The sequence below is a fragment of the Mandrillus leucophaeus genome, unplaced genomic scaffold (genome assembly GCF_000951045.1).
Source record: "Mandrillus leucophaeus isolate KB7577 unplaced genomic scaffold, Mleu.le_1.0 Scaffold615, whole genome shotgun sequence".
Classification (NCBI taxonomy): Eukaryota; Metazoa; Chordata; class Mammalia; order Primates; family Cercopithecidae; genus Mandrillus; species Mandrillus leucophaeus.
The window spans coordinates 2,133,098-2,149,940 of record NW_012106642.1 but is presented as its reverse complement, the minus strand read 5'-3'; the positions used below and the strand labels follow the sequence as shown (position 1 = coordinate 2,149,940).

The 16,843-nt window shown below is 34.6% G+C and overlaps 1 protein-coding gene across 3 annotated transcripts in view; it reads right to left on the bottom strand.

The window, feature by feature from the left end:
* Positions 1–1,631: 1,631 nt before the first annotated feature.
* The window catches only part of LOC105553901, a 101,301-nt gene continuing 86,089 nt past the window's right edge, over positions 1,632–16,843 (bottom strand). Inside the window, exon 2 of one of the 3 annotated variants that reach the window (XR_001008234.1) lies at positions 1,632–1,761. The gene's annotated coding sequence lies outside the window, so the exon portion shown is untranslated. The remainder of the gene's footprint in view (positions 1,762–16,843) is intronic. The other 2 variants (XR_001008233.1, XM_012000081.1) reach the window with 2 other exon arrangements.

The window sequence follows — 16,843 nt, the reverse complement described above, 5'->3', positions numbered from 1 at the left end:
GGAGCCAAATGTTAATCATCAAGACAATGCAGAAAATGTCTCCAGGGCATGTCAGAGGGCTTCATGGCAACCCCAGAGGTTTAAGAGGATAACATGATTTCCTGGGCTAGGCCAGGGTCTCTCTGCTTTATGAAGTCTAGGGACTTGATGGCCTGCATCTCAGGTGCTCCAGCCACGACTAAAAGTGGCCAAGGTATGGCTTGGCTGTTGCTTCAGAGGGTGCAAGCCCCAAGTCTTGGCAGCTTCCACATGGTATTGAGCCTGCGGATGCCCAGAAGTCAAGAACTGAAGTTTGGGAACCTCCGCCTAGATTTCAGAATATGTATGGAAATGCCTGGATGTCCAGGCAGAGGTTTGCTACAGGGGTAGGGTCCTCATAGAGAATCTCTCCTAGGGCAGTGTGGAAGGGAAATGTGGGGTCAGAGCCCCCACACAGAGTCCCTACTGGGGCATCACCTAGTGGAGTTGTGAGAAGAGGGCCACCATCCTCCAGACCCGAGAATGGTAGATCCACCAACGACTTGCACCCTGCACCTGGAAAAGACTCAGACACTCAATGCCAGCCCATGAAAGCAGTCAGGAGGGATGCTATACCCTGCAAAGCCACAGGGGCAGAGCTGCCCAAGACCATGGGAACTCACCTCTTACATCAGCATGATCTGGATGTGAGTCATGGCATCGAAGGAGATCATTTTGGAGCTTTAAGATTTGACTGCCCCACTGGATTTTGGACCAGCATGGGACCTGTAGCCCCTTTGCATTGACCAATTTCTTCCATTTGGAATGGCTATATTTACCCAATGCCTGTACCCTATTTTATCTAGGAAGTAACTAACTTGCTTTTGATTTTACAGGCTCATAGGCAGAAGGGACTTGCCTTGTCTCTAATGAGACTTTGGATTGTGGACTTTAGACCTGATGCTGAAATGAGTTAAGACTTCGGGGGATTGTTGGGAAGGCATGTTTGGTTTTGAAATGTGAGGACATGAGATCTGAGGGGGCCAGGGATGGAATGATAAGGGTTTGGCTGTGTCCCCACCCAAATCTTATCTTGATTTGTACCTCCCACAATTCCCACATGTTGTGGCAGGAACCTGTTGGGTAGTGATTGAATCATGGGAGCAAGTCTTTCCTGTGCTGTTCTCATGATAGTGAGTGGGTCTCACAAAATCTGATGGTTTTAAAAATGGGCGTTTGCCTGCACAAGCTCTCTTCTCTTGTCTGCTGCTGTGTGAGACGTGCCTTTCACCTTCCTCCATGATTATGAGACCTCCCCAGTCACATAGAACTGTAAGTCCATTAAACATCTTTCTCTTGTAAATCTCCCAGTCATGAGTATGTCTTTATCAGCCACATGAAAATGAACTAAATATAATACTATCATTGTAATTTTGCTTAAAAGAAAAATCCAACAAAACAAAAATAAAATTATATAGAACAAAATGATGACAGAGGTTATTTTCAGAAAAAAGGCTCATCAGTGCTTTTAATTTTATTTTATTTTTATGCATTTTACTATTTTTTACAATGTAAGACTATATTTTTAAACATTCAGCACATAATAATAGCATTTTTATAATTTCAAGTCCTTTTTGGAAATAATGGAAAATGTATAAACAATCATTTATTCTTACCTGGGTATGCTCAAATATAGTTGAAAGAAAATGGACACTTGACTTTATATAGCTTCTATCATACAGTCGCCATCAGAATTCTTCTATCACTTTCTCTCCTATGTATATCAAATGGAATCATAAATAACTAAAAAGAAAAATATAATTGGACTTAGAATTAATCAATAATTACATTTCTGTTTATTTTAAATTTAGAAGTTCAGCATATCTTTTAAAATTCTAATTATGTTTCTTGAAAATGTTCAAGACAATTACCAAATAATAGGAAAATAATGATAAAATATGTAAATATTTGGAAAAGATTGTTACTGATACCTAGGTAATGAAAAATAGCAAGATTTGTAGATGATGTGTTAAATGTTTTAACTCATAGATATGTTACTATTAAAGCTTGGTGATAGTTCTTTAATAATATATGCCATTCCCCCTTGAACAACAAGGTGCCCCAACTATCTCTTTCACATACTATTTATTTGGACTAACCAATCTCATACCCTGTTAATGATGATTACGAAGGTGAAACTGAATTTTAGAAGGCACTGATTTATTTTCATTTTCATTCTACTTTGACTGTTATGGCAAGGCATTCAGATAGCTTATCCTTCTATTCATAATCATGCTATAACTAGAAGAGATATGTTAATTGGTTAAGACTTTTATATTTTTATTCCAACAAACAAAACAAAAATTCTTTCTGGGTAGACACAACAGCACAAACTATGTCTTCCTTTAATTATATGATTTCGAATGTACCTCTGACATAAGTTCAAATAGTACCAGAAGAATTCACAGCGTAGTATCTTTTGCCAAAACACTAAAAAGACCTGACCTTTTTGAAGGAAGGGGAAAAATGGAGAAACATATCTAAGTCGTGTGCCCTGCTTCTCATCATAACTTTGATACAAACCCCTTGATACAGACATTGATGATGCCATATGTGCACTTTTTACTTTCTTAAATAGACAGATCTCACATATTATTTTATCCCTTCCTCTTTGTTTCAATCTAAGCCATCTGAATACTTTGAAAGCCATCTTTTTCCATCTTAGCCACATATTCATTAGAAGTCTATTGACCTATTTGTTCGCTCTATTTGTTTTCTTCTGCTTCAGTCTCCTGAGTAGCTGGGACTACAATTGTATGGCATCACGCCCAGCTAATTTTTGTATTTTTAGTAGAGGGGGGTTTTGCCATGTTGGTCAGTCTGGTCTCGAACTCCTGACCTCAGGTGATCTGCCCACCTTGGACTCCCAAAGTGCTGGGTGGATTATAGGTGTGAACCACCACACCCAGCTTCTTTTTCATTTTCTAACATGACTTTAGAGAGAAATAAAGGATCTCAGTTTAGGTTGTCCTGGAGGCAAACACTGAGGTAATAATAACTTCAATGTGAGAAGTTTATTTGGGAGATAATCCCAGGAAATATTAGCAGGGTTGAAAAGAAAGAAGTGAGACCCGGAATGGAAGACTTCTTACCAACACAGAGATCATTATAAGACCTGTAACACTATTGGCAACTGCAGCTTAATCTGGCTGGGGAAAATCAGACATCCAGTGTGTAATACACCCCTCAGCTATATCTCACTGTAAGAATGAGAGCTAGCATATTTATATACCAATTCTCATTAGTCATTAGCTGAGGGTTGCTCCCAGGGGCATTGATTCCCTAGAACTTTCAGTCTGTTTGGTTAACAAAGTGGTCTCTTGTGGCCAAAGAATCCCTTAGGTAAAGAAATGCAGGATAAGCATTAGAAATTTTGCCAGGTTGAACTATAGCACTAAAAGAGAGGTTATAGGCTGATCATCTACAGCATCTACAACAAAAAGCAACAATTTTAAATTTTGAATTAAAATATTAGCACAGTATATTTTAAGGTCATATATTGATATTTTATAATTTTAGTGAAAAACAATGTTTGCTTAACTCAGTAAGACCATTATTTATTAAATCATATGTTATTTTCTTAGAACTGACTGGATCTTAGCATGTATTAATTACACAATTCACTTCACCTTGCTGTAAAATGTAAAGGTTGTATCATCACATACTTCCAGCTCTAAAAATAGATGTGTTTATCCTGGACAGGAAATTTCAAGCATGACACATAGCTAAAAGGTAAACTATAAAACCATATCATGATTTCCACAGTCGTTTATCAGATCATGTTTTTCTTGTTTGTTGGTCTTAGATGAGAGGAGAGAAAAGGAAGAACAAAATTATTTATCTTTTAGGATGAAAAAAATCTTATAGTTTTTCCATTTTTATTTTGACAACTATTGATCTTATGAACAGAAATTAGAGAGAAATAATTTGAGATAAATAACTTATCAAAACTCTTCAATACATTTCATTCCCAAATTTTATAGAAAATATTTTTCTTAAAATAGTCAATTCAATTTAATCAAGATAAATAATTGTTAATAAAACTCTTCAGTAGATTTAATTCCAAAATTTAATAAAAGAAAATCTTTTCCTTGAAATGGTCAATTCAATTTAACATCCCCATAGCCTTTATTTTTATCTTAAATTCACTGAAACCCAGTCACACTGAGGAAATACTTTTCAAACTAGAATATTTTATGCAATGTGACAGAATAAAGAAGAGCACAAAAATACACACATCAAAAAATAAGAACTAACTTATGCCTACTTCTGTCTTTCTTCTTGCAGGAAATGACATATTTTCCAAATGGGATCTATTATTCTACGTCTGATAAGATTAGATTTTTCATAGAAAGAGCACTTTGAATATTCTTGCAAAACTCAGATTGGCTTAGGGGCTGCTCTTTTGAACATATTTTACTTTAAAATATAAAACCCTGATTTCCAATTCAAATGCTTCTTAAAATTTTAGTATGAACATAATATGCTCAATTTGATACTGTTTTGCCACCATTTATTACACATTTTCACACAACTTGAAGATGTATATGAAATTAAATGAAACCAACTATTTCTTTACTAAAACTTCCTTTATCCCCAACAGTACCATTTAAGAAAAACATTATTAATGCTGCAATATGACAAAATGCTTCAATTTGTTAATGTAACAGGTAAATCTTTAAATATTCTATATGTAATAAACCAAGCAAAACAAACAAGTCAGGCCAAATTGTATTTCTACTTGTCATCATGTGAAATGTGGACCATCATTATCATGATCTTAAAATATTTTCAAAATCATTATTCTCTTTTTTTACCTAGGCCCAAGAATTTAACAGTATTTAATCTAATTTGCAAAATGTTTTAAGAGTTTTCCTGGATATTTATTTCTTATCCTCTATAGGCTCCTAAATTCAAAATATATAAAATCAGATCTTGGCCCTGATTTTCTTTTCTATATTTTTCTTTTTTGTCTTGTGACATTAAGTAAGTAGTACAATCCCCACTGATTGCTCACACCTGAAATCTGGCATTATTAATCCTTCTTTTTTCCCTTACCACCTACATGCAGTTAAATAAATTCAAGTCTACTTAATACAACAATCTCCAGTTTGTTTTCTCTCCCAGTTTACACTCCCCACCTATCCATTCCTAGCCAGTCGTAATTTCTCTAACAAGTAATTTGGCCACATCACCAATGGACAAAGTACATACGCCTTAGTATGCCTTTAAGACACCTTCTCAAATGTTTTCACCCCAATGTTCTAAGCAAAACATACAAAGAAAGTGATATTAGGATGATTGTCCTAAATAGCCCGGAGCAATCACTTCCTATGTATTCTAGTCATCTCACTAAAGAAATGACATACAAATAGTCATACCTATACCCCTACACTCTTAAGGAAAATAACATTAGAAAAGTAATTTTGTTCATTAACACAATATTCACTGAACAGCTATTCAATGCCCAGTTGTTTAGTTACTAGTGAGAGGAAAATAAGTCTGTATACTCCTTTGCATGCATCAGTGCGATAAGGACTATGTTCCTGGCAAGGCTAGGTGCTGCAGAAAAGTCTTCCTAAAAAAGGTAAGACTCATTAACCTTCAGTTAACAGAAGCTGTCCAGTGAGGAAGGCGGGGAAAGTCACAGTTGGCAAAGGAAACATCATAAGCAAAGGCACAGGAATAAGAAAGAACACGCCATCTTCAAGGATAGGCTATAAGAATATTTTATTTTAAAATAGAATATTTATAGGAAACTCTTTTGTATAAAACTTGAGGAATAAGATGAGGCCACATCAGGAAGACTCCTGATTGCCATGTTATAACATTTGTATTTTACCTTTAAGGTGATGGAAGTATGATTAAACAGGGAAGCAGTACAGTAAGATATGTGTTTTAGATAGGTGTTTAGGATGATCATATTGCCAAGGCGGCTCTGAAGAGACATGAAAGGGAGGGGATGAGACAAGCAAATTACTTCTTAGAAATTTGTGTATATTTGTTAGATGCTAATGCAAAATAGACTCAAGGCATTCATATTTATAAGATGTAAAACTGGAACGATCTTTATAATTTAATTTATATAGGAATAGAACCAGACAAAGATAGCTTTGATCCTGGGTTTTTCTATTCCCAGAAATCAGATAGGACCAAAAATTCATATCACCTGTTATTCTTCCAAATGCATTCTGAGTTCCATACCCTCAGCTTTCAGTATGGTAATGAAAAAAGTGATAGTGGATGAGACATGAAAAACTCTTCAGAACACATAAGAATTTTAAATTTATCAATTTAAAATCAAATTCAATCCATGCTTTCCATTGAATTTGCCGTGAAACTTTCAGCAGTGCTTTGAAGCTCTCAATGGCAGGAAATTTTTCTAATTAAAAAAAGTAGAACAATTATCAAGTCATTCACTCTTTTTGCTGAAATTAGTGGAAAACAGAAGTCACTTTCCCTGAAACGTTTGGTTATTAAAATTTTCAGTATATATAGTGTGAATATGTCTATGAACAAAACACTTAGAAAATTAGAAAATTATAAGGAAAACAAAAATCATCTATATTAAGATAAACTAAAATATAACATTTAGACACCTTCCACCCAGTCTTTTTCTAAAACTGAAATTGTACTACACATATGCAAAGTTCAGCTATTTCACCCTCCAAATCTCATGTTGAAATGTGATCCCCAATGTCAAACATGGGACCTAGTGAGAGGTATTTGAGTCATGGGGGCAGAACCCTCATGAATGGCTTGGTGCCATCCTGGTGGTAATGAGTGAGTTATTGCTCTGTTAGCCCCTTGTAAGAGCTGTTTGTTTAAAAGAGCCTGGCACCTCCCTCCCCTCTCTCTTTTGCCTCCTCTCTTGCCATGTCATCTCTGCTCATGCAGGCTGCACTTCAATTTCTGCCATGAGTCTGAACAGCCTAAAGACCTTACCAGAAGCAGATGGTGGCACCATGTGTCTTATATAGCTTGAAGAACCATGAGCCAAATAAACGTCTTTTCCTTATAAATTACCTAGCCTCAGGTATTCCTTTATAGCAATACAAAGACAACATACAATTTCATTTCCTCCCTTTTGTCACCTACAGTGCAATCATATTCTTATATCATTAAATACGTCTTCAAATAAATAATATCGGCATAACACATCACCTTATAACTTTTTTTGCCCATTCTAATGTTCCATATTTAAGATTTTTCTGTTTTTTTTTTTTTTTTCTTCTATATAGCGACACTGTGATGAGTAGAATTGAAGCAAAGTAGTGTAGTGACTAAAATGACTGTAGTTGGCCTGGAAAGTGTTATAAGCCTGATTCCAAAACTATGTTGCCTTGATGGGATACGCCTTAGTCTCCTCATCCATATAATCTAACATAGTGTTGCTTTGAGAAATAAATGATTACAAAGTTTGTGAAACACTTAAAGCACTGAATGATATATTCTACATATATATTTTATCTGTTATATAAATCATTGCTTAAACATCAGACCATCGAGACAAGGGAGAATGGAAATTACCGGATCAAAGTCTGTATATAATTATAATACTTTGTCTGGAAAATAGGGCAAATTACACTCCCACAGAAGTGAAAAAGTATGCAAATCTCACCCCAATCTTCCTGTACTGTTCATATATATTAGGGTTTTAAAAATTTATTTTAATTCAATAGGAAAATTGAATTATAATAGGAAAATTGCCTTACATATTGTTTTAGATTTGCATTTCATTTATGTAACATTGGCTTTTGCCCAATTAGCTTTTTGCAAAATTTTTTCTTATTGATAAATTTCCTATTCTCAATTTTTATTGTACCTTTTATATAACTAAGAACTAAGGGGAGAAGATAATTTCTAGCTCAACCCCTAATCAATAGTTTGGGTATTCATTCTTATCTGAACCAATGAAGTGATAAACACATTGCTAACCAATTGGTAGGTGTGCAGAATCACTGACTGGCTTAAGACAATCAGGGAGTATTCTTGGAGATACAAATATGGCCAATTCTCCTAAGTCATACAGCTTCCACACGTGATGAAAGGTGAGTTCCACTGAGAAAAATCTTGTCCATTATAAACACAGTGGTAGGTAAATTTAGAAATAAATGCTAAGTACACGTTAATGTGAACTTAGACATAAATGAGATAATCTATACACAGCACTAATCATAAAGCCCAACACATAAAATCTCAGCAATTTACAGTAATTATTATTTCTGTTGGTGTGTTTAAAAGTTCCGTATCTTTCACACTGTAAATAAAACCATAGTACATATCTTTGTACATAAACATTTGTTGTGCTCGTCTCAAATTCTTTTTTCTTTTTTGAGATAGACTCTTGCTCTGTTGCCCAGGATGGAGTACAGTGGTGCAATCTCGACTTACCACAACCTCCACCCCCTGGATTCAAATGATTCTCCTGCCTCAGCCTCCCAAGTAGCTGGGACTACAGGTGCGTACCACCATGCCCAGCTAATTTTTGTATTTTAGTAGAGATAGGGATACACTATGCTGGGCAGGCTGGTCTCGAAATCCTGACCTCGTGATCTGTCAGCCTTGGCCTCCCAAAGTGCTGGGATTACAGGCATGAACCACTGCGCCTGACCCAAATTATTTCTTTATTGTGGCTTCATATAAGTGAAATTCCTGTCAAAAAGTATTTGATCTTTTAAGCATTTTAATGCACATCATCAAGTTATTTTCTGGAAAGATATGTCAACAAAGACTTCCACCAATAGCATATGACAATGTTGAATTTAAACGACACTTGCCAGCAATTATCTTTTTAATCTTTGACAATTTGGCAAATTTTGTACCTTTTCCTAAAATGCATACTTCTTTAACTGCAAGTGAAGTATGAGTTTATATGTTTACTTTATTGAATGCTTATTTTATAATTTTTATTTTCCTTTTGGTGTGCTTTTCAATTTCATGACATTTCAATGAGATTTTCTGACATTTTAATAAAAACCTTATGGTTTATGGCTTTTGAACTTTTTGTTCCTTTAACTTGGTTGCTCTTCTTACAGGTAACCAACTGTTCACTCAATTCCATCAGATTAGGAAAGGTTGCTTTACATTTTATTTTCCCTTAATGTCATTATTATACGTTTTGTCCATAAAATACTGTAATGTAAATTGCTAAATCTTACAGTAAGACCTTACCTACGAATTCATACAAAGGCATTAAAGCAAGTAAGTCATTATCATAGGTGTTTTTAAAAGTATATTTAATTAATTATTAAAATTGTATTTGTCGAATGTGTTTTATAGATTTAATTACATTTAATTTTGGGGATTAATCATCTCTGCATTTAGTTTATCATTTAACACTAGGAACACAGTTAAACCTTGAACAACACAGGTGGACTGCATGGGTCGGTCCACCTCCAGGTAGATTTTTTTTCAATAAATACACTTGGCCCTCCACACCCACAGGGTCTGCATCTGAAATCAAACTCAAATGGAAAATACTGGTATTCACAGAATACAAAACATGTGGATATGGAGGGCTGGCTTTTCATATATACGGGTTCCACATGGCTACTGCAGCCTTAATTGAACATGCACAGATTTTGTTATCTGCTGGTGGCCGTGGAATCAATCCCCTGAGGATACAGGGGAGCGAATATATTTGTTAAACACTGCAAATATGGATTTCAACACCAAGATCAATAGAAACAGAATTTTTTCCAAATATTCCCCATATTTTAAGCTTCTGCCTTCCTTCTTTCATTTAGAAGATGAAATTATGATTCTCCATTCTTTACTATAGTATTTTAATACATTAGAAATACTCAGATGATTAAAGAAAATATCTATACAACACCTATTCTAAAAGCCACTATTAATTTTTAAGACTACCTGTTACTCCTAAAAGCTGTAAAACTATGTAAATATATTTCAGTATTAATGAAAAGAGAGCAAGTCTTCATTAAGGGTTCTTATTAAGCATTTTTGTAAACAGTCACACAATGGAAGCTGTTGGAATGAAGGAAATCAGGAAACTGTGGTTCATTTCCTAATGAAAAGTTGGGCCAGAAAGCATTCATTAACTTGGATTACATAAAAAGTCATTAGTTTAATTTTTCCAGTCCTGTGGAGTTTAATTTTGTTCACATTAATATCCATAGAGTGTGTAATATATTTAAAGACAAATTTCAGCGAGCTATTATACAGTCTTCCAATTTCCCACAGTTGCAGGATGCAGCAGTCAGGAGCTTTACTAATACTTGTCTCTATTCTACATGAATTGTAGTATCACCATAATTGGATATAATTTCACTCAAATTATACAAACACTGTTCAGTAAAATCTGGAATACCTTCTGTACCAATATAATCAAGCAGAAAAACATATACAAATTCGTCTGTTGTTAGCCATATCATAATAATTGTTTCACAGATGAGGAAACCATCTCAGAGATGCAGACATCACCAATATTTTATATGATGATTGGTTATGCCTGAAGGCCCTTCTTCAGCAATTGAACATTTTCAATATCAATGTTTTGTGATTGTTCTTTATGTTACTCTAATACCAAATGTTATTTCACCATTTAAACTGTTGCTCTGGAATGAAGAGAGACAAATGATCTCTCTTCATTTCAGATGAATTAATAACATATTTTACACCACAAGCAAATGAAGAAATCACTGTTCAGTAGCATTTTCACAAACCAGTGTGCATTTCACCCTGCATTTAACTTGTTTATACATACATGGTGATTTCCTGTCACCACCCAACACCCTCCCCCCCACCAAAATATTCTGGTAATAGCACCTTGAATTTCCTTTGCAGACTTACTTTTTTTTTTTTTTTTCCTCTTTCCTGGTAGTTATGTTTGGCTAAGGGTTACCCAAGTTGTAGTTCCAGTACTGGTCAATGGCAGTACCATGATCCTAATAATAATTATTCACTTATGAGTGGGAATGTGGACTAAGTTAAAATAAAGAAAATACAATCAGCACCCTTTTTAAAAAAACTAGAAAGAAACAATCCCTTTCCACTTGAATTAACTAACTGAAGGACTGAAAACCTGGTGGCTATTTTGTCCTCATGTTTCTTGCCTTAAAATATAATTCAGTGGATAACAGAGCTATGAGAGGGAAACAAATTATCTAACTGCTTGGATTCAGTCAGGCCTGAAGGACCACTCTAGAACTTTCTACTATAGTAACCAATGTATATTATTTGGCTTAACTGAGCTTTAATTGGTTGTCTGCCAAGTACAACCAAATAATTACTCTTAAATGTATATGTTCTTTACTAATGTATACTACACATTTTATTGAATTTTTCTATGGCTTCTCCCAAATTGAGATAATATTAGTAAATAATAATGAGCCAAAATGATTGATTGATATTTTGAAGGAAATAAAAGTTTTCTATAAAATGATACAGATACTCTTTTGATGTTTTGAAAACATTTGTTATTGTTGGAAGCTAAAAAGGGACATGGAATTTCAGATGAGCCTTCAGTAGATTTTAAGAATTATTTATACTTTAAATATGTTTATATACTTTAAAATTTTTATGTTTGCTCAAGAAATAATGTCGCATAGTTATTCATCAAATTTAGGTTGTGATATCCTATTAATTACATCTTCACTTCTTTTGAAGATAGTAGAGGAGACCGATTTTTAAAACTGTAAATAAACAGATTTAGAAGAGATATTAACAATTTCATAAATGTGATATGTTACAGGTGATGTTGAGCACTCCCTAATTTAATAATTACACAAAGACAAATGATCTCTCTTGATTCCAGATGAATTAATAACATATTTTACACTGCAAGCAAATGAAGAAATCACTGGAAGCTTAATAGTATTATTCCAATTCAATTCTACTCTAATAAGGTATTTTCTTATTTCTTTGAAGCTCTTCCCAAAGACAAAAGCTAAGTAAATCCTTGGCGTCTTAGTAACTGGTCAAATAAGTTTCTACAGTAATTATCTGCTTTGATACCTTTTCACTGCCTAAGCATCCAACATCTACTATGTGATATCTCAATGATCTGTCAAAAAATAAAAATAAAAACACTAGACACTTAAACTATCAGTGTTTATGGAACTGGGAAAAAGTAAATCCAACTTTATTTTATAAGAAACTTAAGATATATCAGACACCTGGGTTTATAATTTCAGTATTGAAAACTGGATGCTGGTATACATGACAGCATCACAAAATATCATAAAAAATCAAAATATAAAGAACCAAAAATGTATCTCTAAACATCAACTATTAAATAAATAAAAGTTTACCTTATTGAAGCTCATTTTTCTTCATTGTTCCCTCATAAAATATTAGGCTACTTTTCTTTTCTCTCAAATTAGTTCAACTGTATTATACTATTTAAATCTGATTGCTACTGAAGGTACTTGATTCCTCTCTAGAATGTTCTTCCCCATGATTCCTCTCTCTGTTAGAGCTTAGTTCCCACTTCAAACAGAATTCAACAAACTATAACTACTTAAGAAAGAGATCATGCATTATAAATATATATACATATACATTTTAATCCCTTCCTTCCCCAGCTCCATAAAACAGACTGTGCTATAAATGAGTATATAAAATTCTTATAATAAACAAGCATTATATTCTATTTACCCAAGCTAAGGACATCTTTCTCTTCAGGCTATTCTTGGATAGAAGGATAAAATGCAGAAGGGAATTTTTTCTCTCTCCTAACACAACTTTAAAAATATCTCTGACCTTTTCAGTTATCTATCATTGATTCCGTGATACCTGAAGATAGTTTCCTACCTATGAGGAGAGAAGATTGCAATCATCTCATTTGAGCTCAGTCTCCAAAGACCCAATGATATGGTTTAGTGTAGATAGCAAGTATCTTCTTTGTTCACAGATTTTCAGAAGAATAAAAGGGGCAGAAATATCAACATAAAAAGGTCAAGTCTAATTTCATTTAACAATTACATATGTCACATGGAGGTTAGGTCAAAATAATCTATAGAGCACTTGCAAAATGATGTTAATAATACCTATTCTCCCTCTCTCCTAGAGTATTTTCAAATGAGTTCATGTATGAAAACACTTTCAAAACTGTAAGTATAATACAAATATGAGGTCATATTACACATTCCAGGAGAAGTTATGACATGCTGAAAAGGCAAAATTTACAACCAAATTTCCTTTTTCCAACAACTGATGTCAGAGTCTGCACTTGCATGTAAACTTTTGCAAAGACATTTCAACATAGGAAACAGAAGATTATGTAATACTAACAATATCTAATTTCCCAGGTGTGTGTAGTTAAAAGAAGTAAATGACCGAAGAGGAGTCTTCCCAATGCTCTGAATCTATTAGTAAGTAGAAAGTACTATTACTAGCCATAGAAGGTAACTCCTCTGGAAAACTAGATACAACTGGGCAAACCAGTCTTCATCTCTTTGCCATTCATGAAAACACTTATGTTCAAGTCAGTACAATACATTCTCTCAATGAAGACATCTTCATACAGCTAATGAAGATAATACTGCCAGGAGTACATCCTCTCTGTGTTTGCTGTAACCATTCACAGCAACGACAACAACAAGTGAAATTAAAGAAACAAAAGTTTTCCAATCTCATAGTTTGAAGCGCTGGAAAATCAATGATGTAGCTACCTCTTAAATGGATCTAACTCTTTCTCTGAAGCCTGATTGAGAGCTCATCCAGTAGTATATAATAATCAGACTACGATATTGTAAAGATTCATCTTTATCTCTTCTCTAGCTGTATTCATCCAATACACATTTATCAAACACCTGCTCAATGCTGTGCATTGTATAGGACTAGGAAAACAGATGAAGAAATTTAGTTTCTAATCTAGTAGAGTAGACAGACAAGTAAATAAATTATAATAACTTGTTATCGTAATGGTATAATAGATGTCAGCCTATTAAATACTTGCTTAACTTAATTCTTAATTTCTAAATAGTAATCTATACTAATTAGGTAAGCTTCTGATCATGATGAATTTGTAAGTTTCTTTTAATTTTTTAAAATGCTTTCACTGATATAATGACATTTTATTTTCAAAACAACTCTGTCCCATACACAGTGTTGTGCTTTCCTTCTTTTACCGAAGAGAAAATCAATGTTGAAAGACGAGTTAGTAGCACCAAAGCCAAGGTCAGGACTCAGAAATCTCTACTCTCTTATTTCGTTCTTACAAATGGAGGATAACACATCTGGTTTGCACGCTAAAATCCTGTGTACTATTTATCATTTGATTTCACCAATTTAGGGAACTGTAAGTTTTTATTGAAAGTGCTGGAAAAGAAAAACTCCCATTCATTGTAGAGTGTGTTTTTATTAGAAAACCATTCTAAGCTATGAATTATTTATTGCCAAATGAAATAATGATATTTATTGTTTTCTATTAATATCTGCCAAGAAATCCTACTACAGAAGAAATCACAAACAGTGTGAAATTTGAAATAATATAGCCATTTGTACAAATGATTAAAAACTGCTGCCCAATCAAGGAAACCATAGTATTCAAACTACTTACATGTTGCCAGCTGATTTGTAAATACAGCAACCACAGACTTACTGTATGTCCGAATTAGATAAAAATCACATCATTTTGTTTGTGCCTGGGAAAGAGCAAATGCTCAACAGATGTTTAGGAAGAGTTTGGGTAAAGAATGGAAAGTGTTAAAGAAATGAGAAAAATCTTATCAATAGGTCACCAAGCTCCACTCTGCCAAAAATCAAACCAACAATCATCACACACACACACACACACACACACACACATGCTTAAGGAGAAGTAGAACACACATTTGAAAGTATATTCACTTAAAGACAACCTTCCCTCAAATTTAAAAAATGCTAACTGTGCTTTTGGTCAATGCTACATGTGTAATCTCTGAGTGTTAGCTCAAGGACTTACTTTGCAGAGAAGCAATTTATTCAAGACAGAGACTACACTGTGAGATGCAATCTTTATTACGTTTTAAAACTGAAATAGCCTCACATACTTACAGATGTCAACATTATCAAGTAAGTTTAATTCCCTGTATAAGTGGTTTATGTGTTTTAAGTTCCATCTATGGATTGAAATAACCCATAAAGTAGTTAGTACATGACAATTAATTTATAAGGAAAAATTGTGAATTAAATGAGGGGGGCATAAGTAAAATATGCAATGAGATCCAAAGAAAATCTCAAAAACTCAGTAAGGAATAGTTATTTCTCATTCATTGATTGTTTTGCTTAAAACAAAAATGAGGTAAACAAAAATATAAGGTCAACCAAGAGCAAGTCTCTGTGCTAGGTACCACAGATTGTCCAACCAGTGCACTTGTGACAGGGAGTTTCTCACTATGCTCAAACTGGTCATCTGTGTGCTCTCAAAATGCCTGCCATGCCTATAAATCTCATCTGTGAGTGTTGTCACCCATTCTCCTGCTAGAAGAATAATCCTACCTTGAGACAAGCAAGATAAGCCTTTCCCCCTCTGAAGATACGAGAGTAAGCACCTGAGCTAAGACTAGATCATCTAAGGCTTATGTGGGGATCTGGTACAAAAGGTTCACCTAAACAAAGCAACAGCAGCTTGGGCAACAAAGCAAGACCTTGTCTCTACAAAAAATACAAAACAAATTAACTAGGTGTGTTGGCACACACTTGTAGTCCCAGCTACTTGAGAGGCTAAGAAGGAGGACTGCTTGAGTCTGGGGAGTCAAAACTGCAGTGAGCCATGATGGCACCATTACATGCCAGCCTGGGTGACAGAGGGAGACTTCTGTCTCTTTAAAAAAATGCAACAGTAACAGTGAATTACCTGAACCAAGAACAGGCTCTAGACTCTGAGTGAGATGGGAAGAGAATCAGTCTGTTTGTAGCTAGAGCAGAAAACCAAAGACATAGAGAAATAAGATATTTTACAGATGTTATAAAGCAGTAAAGTTCATGAATAATAAGTAGGAGTGATGAGAAACTGAGACAGAAAAAGGTAGAGAAACATCTACAATAAAGAGAGTACTGGTGGCCACAAGAAAAGTATGACAGAGGGAGCTGTGTCATCCCAATGGCAGAGGATCAACTCTGTCACTAGGGGGCAGAGAAGGAATCTGCTCAGAAAAGCCACACTAGTTACATCCCAATTCTAAATCTCAGTCCATTTTCCTCGGGTTCTCTTAAAGATTGGACATGTGGCTGGGGTTCCTGTCTTGTTCATCTCTAAACTTAACCTTACTGAGGTGAGTGAGTTTTTTTTTTTTTTTTTTTTTCTTGCAATCAAATGAATCTATCATCATCACTTCTGCCTGGTCTCCTTAATATCCATCTAAGGAACTTGTCTTAAAATGATGAATGAACAAAAACTTCATTGTACACTACACTGTAAAAATATTTTTTACAGTTGGGCATGGTGGCTCACGCCTGTAATCCCAGCATTTTGGGAGGCCGAGGCAGGTGGATCACCTGAGGTCAGGGGTTTGAGACTAGCCTCACCAATGGTAAAACCCCATCTCTACTAAAAATACAAAAATTAGCTGAGTGTGGTGGCATGCATCTGTAGTTCCAGCTACTAAGGAGGTTGATACAAGAGAATCGCTTGAACCCGGGAGGCAGGTTGGAGTGAGCCAAGATCATACCACTGCACTCCAGCCTGGGCGACAGAGTGAGACTCTGTCTCAAAAAAAAAAAAACATATATATATTTATATATATATATATATACACACACACACACACACAAACACAATCTATTAACATACTTTCAAAAAATTATACTAACCCAATGAAAAGAAAAAAAAAAGGCCACATAAATTTGTTATGAATCTTAAGTCACTGAAAAAAGT